This window comes from Rhinolophus ferrumequinum, chromosome 3, assembly GCF_004115265.2.
Source record: "Rhinolophus ferrumequinum isolate MPI-CBG mRhiFer1 chromosome 3, mRhiFer1_v1.p, whole genome shotgun sequence".
NCBI lineage: Eukaryota > Metazoa > Chordata > Mammalia > Chiroptera > Rhinolophidae > Rhinolophus > Rhinolophus ferrumequinum.
In genome coordinates this window covers 21,190,993-21,203,268 of record NC_046286.1, presented here as the reverse complement: position 1 = coordinate 21,203,268, position 12,276 = coordinate 21,190,993, and positions in this window count along the sequence as shown.

Sequence of the window (12,276 nt, the reverse complement as noted above, 5' to 3'; positions counted from 1 at the left end):
CAGCCCCTTTGTTTCCTTTCTAGCCGCATTCACTTGGTATGAAGGAAGGTGTAAGCCGCATTACTCCGTATGCCAGCACCAATCTTCCACCCAGTTCCAGGCATGCTCCTTAGGGAGTGGTGAGGAAAGAAAGCACTTTTTCCAAACCTTTGGAGAGACTCGGTAGCTTCTGATTAGCCCAAAAATCCTCTATGGCTTCTTTCCTTATCCCTTTCAGAGAAGTGCCTTATGAAGTCAAGCTGACTCATTCTGGAGAGACTGGCATTCAGACTTTGCCTTGATACATATTCACTCATAGCTATAGAAGTGATTACAATCTTCAAAAAAAGAAAGCCTTTGAGAATTATTAGTATTTAGCCTAGAAAGGTGATACAGCAAGATGGGAGCAGCGAGACCTTGATTAGAATAACAAACATTTCTCTCCACTCCACCTTCATCCCCACCATTGCAACATGTACCCAAAGGAAGGAAGGGTCCAGTGATATGAATGGAGAACTTACGCCTTTTTATCTGGCTGTTTGTGCTTTGTGCTCGCATTTAGGTTATCACCATAGGCTCTGCATTCAGAAATCCTGTCTCTTTCCATGGGGACGTCTCTACCCTCAATGAGACGGGGAACAGGAGTATCTATTTTTGGTGGGCTAGGTATGGAAGTAATCTTCATCAATCCCAGCCACAACGCTCTGACATATGGCCTTACCTAGGGAGCAGGGAGCTGGGGCAAAAAAAGAAAATTTTCTTACGGCATTGTCTCTACACAGTGAATGATTCCATTTTGAAAACCAAAGCTCTCATCTCCCTCCTGGTTCTCCATGGAGCAAGGAACTCCCCAGGCCAACTGCATCCCCTCAATCACAGCCCACTGGATCTGCTCACACTAGAGCAGTGCTTTACTCGTCCGCCTTCCCTGAATCGTAAGACTTGCACTCATTTCCTTATTATATCTGGCAAGACAAGTCTTGCAGCCTTTTCTCAACTTAGAGCCCTTACAGGTCTACATTAAATACACTAAATGCATTCTGTAAGCCTTGAGTGTTTGCCTAAATCTGGTTCCCACAAACCATCAAGGAAATCCATCTAACATCCGAACCACTCCCTTCACCTCACCCCCCTCCGTGGGTCTCTTGTCCTTCTACTTCTAAACTACACCAAACTCAAAAAAAAAAAAAAAAAAAAAAAAAAAAAAAAAGCGGGGGGAAGAAAGAAAAAAATGTAAAAAGAAGAAATAAATAAATAGAATACTCCAAATTCTTGACTTTACTTCTTCTGAAGCAATATTGACTAAATTGTACGTCTGAGACTAAATTCCTCTCTAGCCTTAAGAGGAAGTTCCCAGTATATGATGGTTTTGGGAGAAGAGAACGTATTATGTAGAGTTTAAATTTTAAAAGAGGAAATACATGCATCTGTTTTTAATCACCTTGAGAGGCTTCCTCAGGGAGAGAGGGAGGAAGAAATTAAAATGGTTGTAATCTGTCCCCTAAGTCTTCTTCCCCAACCTATATGAAATCTTTCCATTTAGAACAGAGTTCCAAGTTGAGAAATATTTTAATCTATCACAGTTCTGCATGTGAGTAACAAAAGAAATTCTGTGTGGGAATCCTTTTCTTGTTTAGCAAATGGTCATTGGACACAGCCATGCACCATATCTGCTGCTGTAATACTATTTTGAACAAGATGATGTGTTTCCACAATGAAGAACCAAAATCCCTGTGGGAAGAGTCTGAGGCCTGAAGCACATTCATTTATCATTTAGATGAAACAGAGCCAACTCCACAAAGTGCAATTAAATTAACCAGCGTTTACTTCTTGCCAAGTTTTGTGCTTCCTGGTTCTTGTGGGGCAGAGAAAGGTAAACCCAACTTAGAGTTTGCCCTTGAGGAGCTAAGAAGTGCTAAAAGTTTTCTAACTGACCACATTTGGAGGTTATTCTCATTTTTTACTCCCACGCCCCTGATCATGCTTTCTCTTTCCCTGCCCTGCTCTGTGCTCTGGGAGGCTGACCCCCAGGGATTGCATCATACAGACTCAGACTCTTTGGCCCATAGGCTGCATTTATCAGATGGGAGGCATCAAGAGGAGATCAGAGGGCAGAAGAGAGTGGTTGGGGTATTTCTTTCCTGTCCTTGTGGGGCTTCAGCCTTGTTGTGCTTCTGGCCGTGGCTGCAACTACAGCACCTGCCAGGCGGCCCCTGCTCGTGGCTCTGTCACGCATGTCACCACAGCATAGCTTACCACTTCTGGATAGTTTCTTGCTGGTTTGTTTATGCTCTGCTGCCCCTTTTGAATATGTTTCTTAAGAGTAAGGACCTTATCTGTCTTGTTCAGTGTCTAGAACAATGCTTAGAGCACAGCAGGGGATCAATACTTTTTGTTAAGAAAGTAAATGCATGAATGAATGAAGTAATATAATCATCATGACTTACTGCTTGCTAGATTCCTACTCCAATTTATTCACATATTTAATAAATACTTATGGCTCATCTACTATATTCAAAGCACTTTCCTTTATCCGAAGAAGAGGTGAGCACAATAAAGCATACAACCAGGATAACCAGGACTTCTCCAAACTCGCTGGCAGCCCAAAATTACATTGTTATGAAACATTACCGGTGGAAGGAATTATCCAACCAAACCTTTACTGTACACTTAGTTTTTTAATCTCTCAGAAGATTCATAATATTTCTGTAGTTATTTCCCCGTTAATTTTTTTAATATATGCTTTCGCTCTATAATTGCCAAATTGCATTTAGCTCACAAGTGTTTACTTAGTGTACTTATTTAGTAGTACATATTTAAAGTATTTAGTATATTTAGTTAAATATGTACACATACATACAAACATTTGATAGACAAGTTTTGTATATATCTAGTTCTATAGTTATGGACTAAATGTGTCCCCTCAAAATTTGCATGTTGAAACCCTAATGTGATGGTATTTGAAAGTGGGGCCTTTGGGAAGTGCTTAGGTCATGAGGGTGAGCCATCATGGGGCTCCGTCTTAAAATGTGGGAAAGCATCCCCACTACAAATGGGAAACACAATTCCACCATGAAGATGGCTAAAGATCAGATGAAAGAATTGCAACAAACAACTTTCTTTGAAAGTCAGGATTGATTATCTCCCATGGGAAACAAGCTCAAGAAAGTTGGTTGGCAGCTTGTCAATTGAGAGAAAGCTCAACAAGCTAAGAAAAGAAAATGGCCACAACAGGCAACAATTGGCAGTAGCAGAGTTTAGATTCCAGTTTTCCCAGCAGCCCTGTAATGGGCTGATTCATGCCCGCACCCCAATGTCTGGATCCTGGGCATGTGTTATGTTATGTTATGTCGCGAAAGGGCTATTTCTCAGATGTAATTACATTAATCTTGAGGAAAGGAGATTGTCCTGCAATGAACCAGATGAACCCAACCTAATCACTTGGGCCCTTAAAAGCAGAGAAATTTCTCCAGCTGGAGTCAGAGAGATGCAGAAGAGGAAGTCAATGAGCTTTCAAGTGTGAGAAGGATTCACTGCATTCTTGCTGCCTCTGAGATGTAGGCATCCATCTGCAAAGACTGAAGTGAAGGCTTCCAGAAGCTATAGCCAGCCCCCAGCTGACAGTTAACAAGGAAACTCGGACCTTGTCCTACAGCTGCAGGGAACTGGATTTTGCTAACAACAACCTGGATTGAGCATGGAATGAGCCTCTCCATAGGAGCTCCTACAGTCAACACTTTGATGACAGCCCTGTGAAACCAGCCGAGCTCACCCAGACTTCTAACCTACACAATTGTAAGATAATAAATGTGTGTTGTTTTCAGGCACTAACTTGGAGGGATTTGTCGAACAGCACGAGGAAACTATTCAACAAGCAGTCCTGGGCTCCAACCTGAAGTTATCAGAGTGTCCCCTGGATCCTCAGATCCCCAGGGGAAGGAGGGAGTTGAATGAGAGGACTCTGGAACCCAGGGTCACATGCTGGTTTGATACAGCTTTCAAAGCACCTGACCCCTGCATGTCCATGGCCGCAAGAGATTAGCCTGTGTTCTCTGTCTCTCAGTCATTTTGATTTATCTCTTTTTAGTTCAACTACTATTTAATTGATGCCACATTTGCTCTTATTGAAGTCGGATAGAATTATAATTCTTAAAATAGTGTTTTTTCAAGTACAGATGGTTGTTATATAAATCTTATGCATACATTATTCCCAGTTGAGTGGATCCTGTAGAGTATGGATCATATAAATATTATATTTTGCTTGAAATTAAAGGTGCATTATTACTTAACCATCATCAATCTTTGACATGACCAGGTGGAGGTGTTTGCAATAATAAAGACCATTTCTATTCCTTAAGAGCTGTTATTTAAAATCTGTAGAAGTAGGTTAATATTTACCTCAAATTTTTGACTGGTTTTTAAAACAACACAAACATATGTTTGTATGTGCACCCCACCCTCACCTCCACACACACACACGAATGACAACATCACCACCAGGTAAACTTAGTAACATTTTTATTATTACTAATTCATAGATTACATTAGAGGATTTCACATTTTGCAACCATTAGTTTCTTATTTTTCAGTTTCTTTTTAACCTTTATTTTGTTTATGATATTGTCATGCAGGGCAGCCTGCGGGGTCTCTGGTCCCGCTCCCCACATAAGAATGCAGGATGTGGCTAGGCCAAAAAGGAACAGCCACGGAGCCATAGGTAGGGGAGTCATACCACTATGGTCTCACTGGAGGCTGGATTCACACGATGTGTGACCTGCTGTCCGCTTTTCTTCCTGGCAACTGACCCCTTGCTAACGGTAATCCATGCTTGCCAGCCACTATCTTCTTGCTAGCCCCCATTTTCTGTTACCGTAGCCACAGCAGTTATATTAGTGGCCAATGGCTCACTTGTTACAGCTGATGGCCAACTAGCCACAGCTGATGGCCATCCAATCACAGTTGATGGCCATTTACTACCGGAGTGAGCACCTTTCCACGTGAGACCAAGAGCCTGGAAACTGTACTGCTGGCTCTGTCCCCATAGATATTGTTTCCTATTTAAATGTTTCTGAATTTTTTGGAGTCAAAATAAATTGTTCTTTTATGAAAAAAAGATAAAGATACTTCTTGACCTTTTGTTATGTCTAGCAACCTGCTAGGTGCTGGAGACCCAAGATGACCAAGGTTGAGGTGGGAGGGGGGGTCAAGGAGAGCCTGGGGACACAGACATGTAAACAAATTGCTGGATGACAAGATACATGTAATCACAGGGTTATTTGCAGAGTCTCATGGGATTGCGGCAGGAGTGGCAAATTCTATCCAGAGGAGTCAAAGCAAACGAAGCAAACTTTCAACTGAATTTGTAAACAGATTAAGAAATTCAGTGTTACTGAATGTACTATGGATTATAGATTATGTACTATGTTCAAAGAGCATTATAAAGTCTATATACTTTTCTGTCTTAAATTTTGCCAAGAAATTTAGCTATGGTGTCACCTAATTGCTTCTTCTAGGGTCTTTAGAAAGTAGTCTGAGAGTTGGAAGACGAATTTTATACCTAGGTCTAAATGGTTTGGGCCTCAGCTTCTGTAAAACTGTCAATGAATCATAACCATCCTGCTTAATTCATAGGACGATTGTAAAGATTAAATTAGATCATGTATGTGAAAACAACAACGCACTCTACAAATTAATCTAGGTTGAAACATTTCTATGCTGAATAATAGCTTGTGGCCAACATTCATACCTACTATGTATTAAAAGGACAAATTAATCAGAGTAATAAAAATATTTGATTCCTTAGAGTTCCATAGCACCTTTCTTCTGAAGTTTTACACATCTGTTCCCTCTTTGGCCTCCCAAAGTCTTTCCAGGATAAGCTGGGGCAGTGCATTTTTACCTCAGACAGGCAGAAGAATGAGACAGATAATAAGCCCAAGATCCACAGGGCAGAATCAGGACGAGCTCCAGCTCCTAACTTTAGACCAGGGGTGTCAAAACTGCGGTCCGCGGGCCAACTGTGATCTGAAATCCATTGTTAATTGGCCCGCAGCAAATTCCAAAAATATATTTAGTTTACTTAAATAAACCATGTGAGGCAATATGTACTTCACCTCGAGTGAGTGGCCCGGCTGTTTGTGTATTTTACCGCTTATGGCCTTTGGTAAAAAACGTTGAAAAAAGTTTCGACACCCCTGCTTTAGACCATTCCCTTAAACACATAGTGCACAGAGCCAAGTAAGATGAGAATGAGGCTTTTTAACAAATTATTTTAATAGCCACCCAGAACAGGTAAAGATATGTTTATTCTAATTACAGATGCTCAACAGTCAAGTTCATTCTTTTCTATATTCAACTGGGAAAAAAGAAAATCGGGCCTCTGAAATTGAAAAGGAGAAAGCACTCTGTCGTGCGGGAGACCCTGCTCACAGCGCCATGTGTCATGCAGGGTGGCATAAGGGGTGTCTCAGCTCCCGCTCCCCACATAAGAACGCAGGACATGGTGAGGCCAAAAAGGAACACCCACGGAGCCATAGGTAGGGGAGTCACACCACTATACTCTCTCTGGCGCCTGGGTTGGAGACACAGGAACCAGGAGCCACACAATTCTCAACCCTCACTGCGCCGCTTGCAGGCTCAGCCACCATCTTCTTGCTAGCTCCCCCTTTTTTCTTTTTTCTACTAGCCTAGCCACAGCAGTTATATTCATGGCTAATGGCTCACTGGTTACAGCTGACGGCCAACTAGCCACAGCTGATGGCCATCCAATCACAGTTGATGGCCATTTACTACCTGAGCCAGCACCTTTCTATGTGAGGCCGAGAGCCTGGAAACTGCTTTTTGGGGCTCTGTCCCCACACACTCCCTGACTACCTCTCCTCCTTGTTATAATGGGAGCCATACGCTCCCATTGTCCTCTTCCTAAGGTCGGCACACCCCCGGGGGCTTTCCTCAGCTGTTCTGCCCCAGCCCTTCCAGGCACAGAATCCCCATCTCCACCTGTGGAGATTCCTCCCGTCCCTAAGCTCAGCTCACAGGCCACTCCTCCCTGACCTCAGCTGCCAGAAAGATCTTCTCTTGAAGTCCTTGGCTTAGACTGGGGGTAAGAACCCCGACCCCAAGGCAGTCCACCTGTGCTGAATCTCAGCCCTACTACTTCCTAGCAACCTCTCTGCCTCTGGTCCTTATCTGTAAGTGGGAGACTGTGGTGGTGATGCTAATAATAGCATCACTGTTATGAGTTATTAAAAAGATTAATAAGGCAATGCATGGAAAGCACACTGGATGATACAGGGCAATACACAATAAACATTAGATGTCAAATTTTCTTCTATTCCTATGCAGGAGTTTCATCCTGTACCAGACCGCCATTTTTCTGAGGATAGGAATTGGTCCATAGCACCCTCTGCCTAGTGCATAAGACTACAGTCCAGGTCCATCATCTTTGAGTTCTGTGAGCTTGGCCTATCATTTAATTAAGTCTCAGTCCCTCAACTGTAAAATGGGGATAAGATAAAAATTAAAGCCAATAATGTATGTTAAAACACATGGATAATGCTAGTCATATATAGTAAGTAAGCAATATATTTTAGCCATTATTGGATGCTTACGAGTCTGTATTAAAACTAAATTGAAGGGTTCAGGCTCTGTATCACAGTGTTCCTCAGACAGTATTTTCTGCCCTCTACAGTTAAAATTACAGATCAAAATTTGGAAACTGAAAAAACAGAGAAAGGGAGAGTGTGCACGCAAATGAGCAGTGTCAGGACGCCCAGGGCTGGGAAGCCAGCAGCTGGCATTTATGAGATACATTCTCCACAAGAGACAAGGAGCCCTCCACCCTACTCAGAGAAGAGGGCCGTCCTCTCCTCTCTGATGAAAAGACAAAGGAGGAGGCTATTGGGAAAAGCCCAGCAAGTAAGGGAGAAAGTCAGGGAACAAGTAAGGTGAAAAAGAGTAGTGGGAGAGGCAAAGAGGAGAAGGGAGAAGAGGAGAGACGGAGAGAGGCAGCGAGGACAAGGGGACAACAGAGATTTATGAATAAGGAAACCCTTGCCTAAGGGTTGGCAGTGGAAGTACTACAACCCCTAGAGGATGTTGTGAACATTTAAGGGGGCAGTTGTTCGTCCCAATCATGGAAGATTGGATGTGGTAGAGATTGTGGAACACATGGTGTTACCACAGACTCAAAGGGTCTGCTTGCCTGTGAGTATCCACGCCAAAAAAAGATCTGAGCAGGAGCTTGCAATAATGAAAGGAAAGTTTTATTTAAGGAATTGGTGCCAAGCCCGGAGACACAGGTGAGCCAATGCTCCCAAAAACCTGGCTCCCCGTTGGCCTCTAGTAGCTAGGTTATATAAGGGAAACATCATTACTTATGGCTGCTGTGGGAGTTGGGGCTGGGAGTTCCACTGATTGGTCGGAACTAAGGCAGGGGGCTGTCTGTCCGTCCTGGCTTCAGAGCCTGGTGTCTGTCGTTGCATTGTTCTGTGGTTTCCAGGGGATGCGGTCCGTGGGGCCGTTCCACTTTCATGAGTCAGGAGCTGAAACATAATGGAGGCCAAGGTGTTTGATTACAACCTTATTCTAGTTTGAGATTTGGTTATGGTATCTTCGTCATGCTTAATAGACCTAAAGCTTTATTTTTAAGTGATTTGACCCTGACCAGTACCTAATGTCCTAAGGGCTTAATGATTCGAAGGAGTGGACATACAGTATATGCACAGATAGGAACACCTGGGGAAAGAATGCAAATGAGTCACAGTTCTATCCGGCTAAACCAAACTGGCTTGGGTTAAAGCAGAATGCATGCTAAAGAAACGAAGTTCATGGACAGTGGGGACGACCCCACAAGTCAAGGAATAGTCCCACATCCTGCTTGCTGTCGAATGAATTCAAGTAGGTGACAAATCCAGGACTCAATTTTATTTTCCACATTAATACATACTATTTTTTTGCTTGGTTTTGATATAGGCTGAATAGCCAAGTAATAACACTAAAACGAGTGAAGATTGTATATTACTTTGTTGACAGCTTTTTTTCTAATCTGAAGAAAGATTATCCATTATTTTGCTAATGACTTTCCTTAGACTACTCACCCCTGGGAGTAGTCATCTCCTGCTCATCTCCTGTGGCAAGGCCATTCATGGTGTGTGAGTCACGCACACACAGTCTGTATTAGTGCATACTTGCTGATGTTCCAGTTGCAGAGATTCCCCATATGGGTGCAAGCATTTGCCTCATCATTACGACTTTGCTATAGCTGGCCCTGAGCAATAAATATCAAGCTATTTCATTTCCTCTTTTTTTTCCTTATCTTTCCGTTGGGGCATTAGATTGATTTTTAATTATGTCTATAAGTAGGTTATATTATCTATAAAAATCATTTTAGGATAGTTAAAGAAGTTTAATTTATAGATAGATAGATAGATAGATAGATAGATAGATAGATAGATAGATAGATAGATAGATAGATAGAGGCTGTTGGGGATGATGGAATTGAAGCCCTGAGCAATTCTGACCTCTCCTTTCCCTTAATCATTTTCCCTCTGGACCACTTCAATAGTCAAGGCTCCTGACCCACAGGAGCTCCCCAGATGATATACTGGACTCTCGCCCTCTCTTTTCTGTCTCTAATCCCCCAACCATATGTATGTTATTAGGTAAGTAGACCTATAAATAGTCTCTATCACTAATTTTATTGTATAATAACATGATTAAAAAATAAAACATTTAATTTTGAGAAAGTTGTGGTATTTCCAGAGAGTGGGCTTAGTTGGAAAAAACGAAACTGCTTAAAAATGGTGCCCACGTGGCTTTGATCAGTCAAAGATCAAGAGACATCTCTAATAGCATCCAATCATAAATCTCCTAGAGACAGACTCCTAGGCCATCTAATTCAGTCCCCTTCCTACAAAGGTGATCCTGCAACCTAGGACAAGTACACAGATCCAACTTTTGCATTAGCTGAAAAGGATCTAAAAACACTCATTTTCAGTGAGGAAAACATCACAGCATTCAGATCCAGGATGGGGGTATTTCCAAAGGAGAAATCAACAGAGTAATGGTTAAAGATAAGACTTTGCAGCCAGACCACCTGGGTTCATCCTCACCAGCGTTGTGACCTAGGGCAAGTTTTACTTATCGTTGGAATAATCCAGGTTCCTTAGCTATAAATTGAGGCTAGCAATAGCACCTACCTCATAGAGTCGTCTGTGAGAATGAAACATCATCTGCTATCAGGCACCAAGAGGAGTATTTGGCACCTAAGAATCACTCAATAAATGTTAGCTATTATCGTTCTTCTTCATGGGAAATATCCTTCTTTTGACTCTACAGCAGGCCCATCAGAAACAGAACACTGCAGAATCACTTTAGCAGTGCTTACGTGTGATTCTGCTATACCAGGTACTTGGTGTTCTTTATGACCATGTCATCAAGTCCAGATCAAATTAGAGGGGAAAGCTGTACAGGAAACCAGACACGAGAGAATTACCCTTTGACAGGCACAGACTAAGACAAAAGCAGTTATGTGAACACTAGCCATAGTCAGAAGAGTTTAGACAATACAGTGCTTTGTTACATTTCATGAGTTCCTAGCACTCAGAGAAGCTACTGCAGTAGAACAGTAGCTGACATATCAGGTTTTTCAGTCATACTATCAGCTGCTGACATTTTGCCAAACTGCCCTTGGCACCGGCTCTGAATTCACATAACAAAAAGAGGGAAAGTATTGAAATGATTGCTTCCATTTGACTTTAAGAGTCCTAGATTGTCTGAAAGATAAATTAAAATAAAACCTGAAGGTAGTCTGTGCATATGATAACAGGATTATTGAGTTTATTCCATTACTGAGGTATCTAACTAGTAAGAGGAAGACGTTTAACAAACATGAGCAGAGGGGGACACTACAGAATTTATTGAGTTATTATTTTATGTCAGTCCAATGGTAATATATTAATTTTCTAGGGCTGCTGTAACAAACTACCACAAACTGGGTGGCTTAAAACAACAGAAATGTTCTGGAAGCTAGAAGTCCAAAATTACGGTGCTAGCAAGGTTGGTTCCTTCTGGAGGGGCTCTACCAGAAAGTGTGTTCCTTAGCTCCTGGAAGTTACCAGCCCTCCTTGGTGTTTCTTGGCTTGTAGCTACACCACTCCAATCTCTGCTTCCATCTCCCTGTGTGTCTCTGTGTTTTCACATGGCATTCTCCTCTAAGTGACTGTATCCAAATTTCCCTCTTATAAAAACACTAACCATACTGGTTTAGGGCCTGCCCTCATGATCTCAACTTATTTGATTACACAGGCCAAGACCCTATTTCCAAATAGGTAGCATTCACAGAGTTAGGATTTCAAACGTATCTTTTGGGAGAACACAATTCAACAGGTGGTGAATTGGCTGATTTGCTGAAGAGAATTTAATCAAGTTCTGCCCGTTGGTATGATCATATTCATTCCTTAGATAAGGAGGGCAAACATGTTTAATCTTTGGACTTGATTTTGGCTAGGGTGACTCTTTTCTAGAAGTGTTTCACTCACGTTATGTCTTGGTGTTTTTCGGGTTTTAGAAGAAAGGGCCATTTTCCTTGTCTTTATATCTATTAACTATTTATGTGGATAAGTCACCCTGAAGAAGGTAAAACTACAAAGGCCTGTTTAGTGGTCATCGTTGCCAATGGAGTGGCAGAAAGAATAGAGGCCCTCTAAGAGAAGTTACTCAGCCCTTACCCAAGGCTGGCTGTCTGCAAAGAACTTCACTAGGTGGAGGGGAAAATAGCAAATAGGGTCCCTCTCTTTAAGGAAAACCTGGAATAACACATTCCAACCCCCTTCTGCATCTAAAAGCAGGCCAGAAAGTTTGGTTTAAGGCTATTCGCTTCCAAAGTTACAAATGGGAAATGACGGTGAGTTATAGTTCCATGCAGGCAAAATGGCCCCACCTTTCCCCTATCCTTTAGGAAAAGACAATTTAAAAATAAGAAATTGCTCATGAGACCTTAAAGCTTATGTATCAGTTTGTTTGTCTGATCATTTATTTATATTAGGGGCCAGCAATGGTGGCCCACATCCCAAATCCAATTGCTGCCTGTTTGTAATACAGGTTTTTTGGAACACAGCCACACCGATTTGTTTTATTAGCTATCACTGCTTCCCATTAATGGCAGAATAGAGTGTTGCCAGCAAAGCCTAAAATTTTTACTATTCTTGACCCTTAACAGAAAAAGTTTGCCAACCATTTAGTTAGATTTAGAGAATAAGGACTAAAGAATACCATGAGACATCAAACACCCTTCAC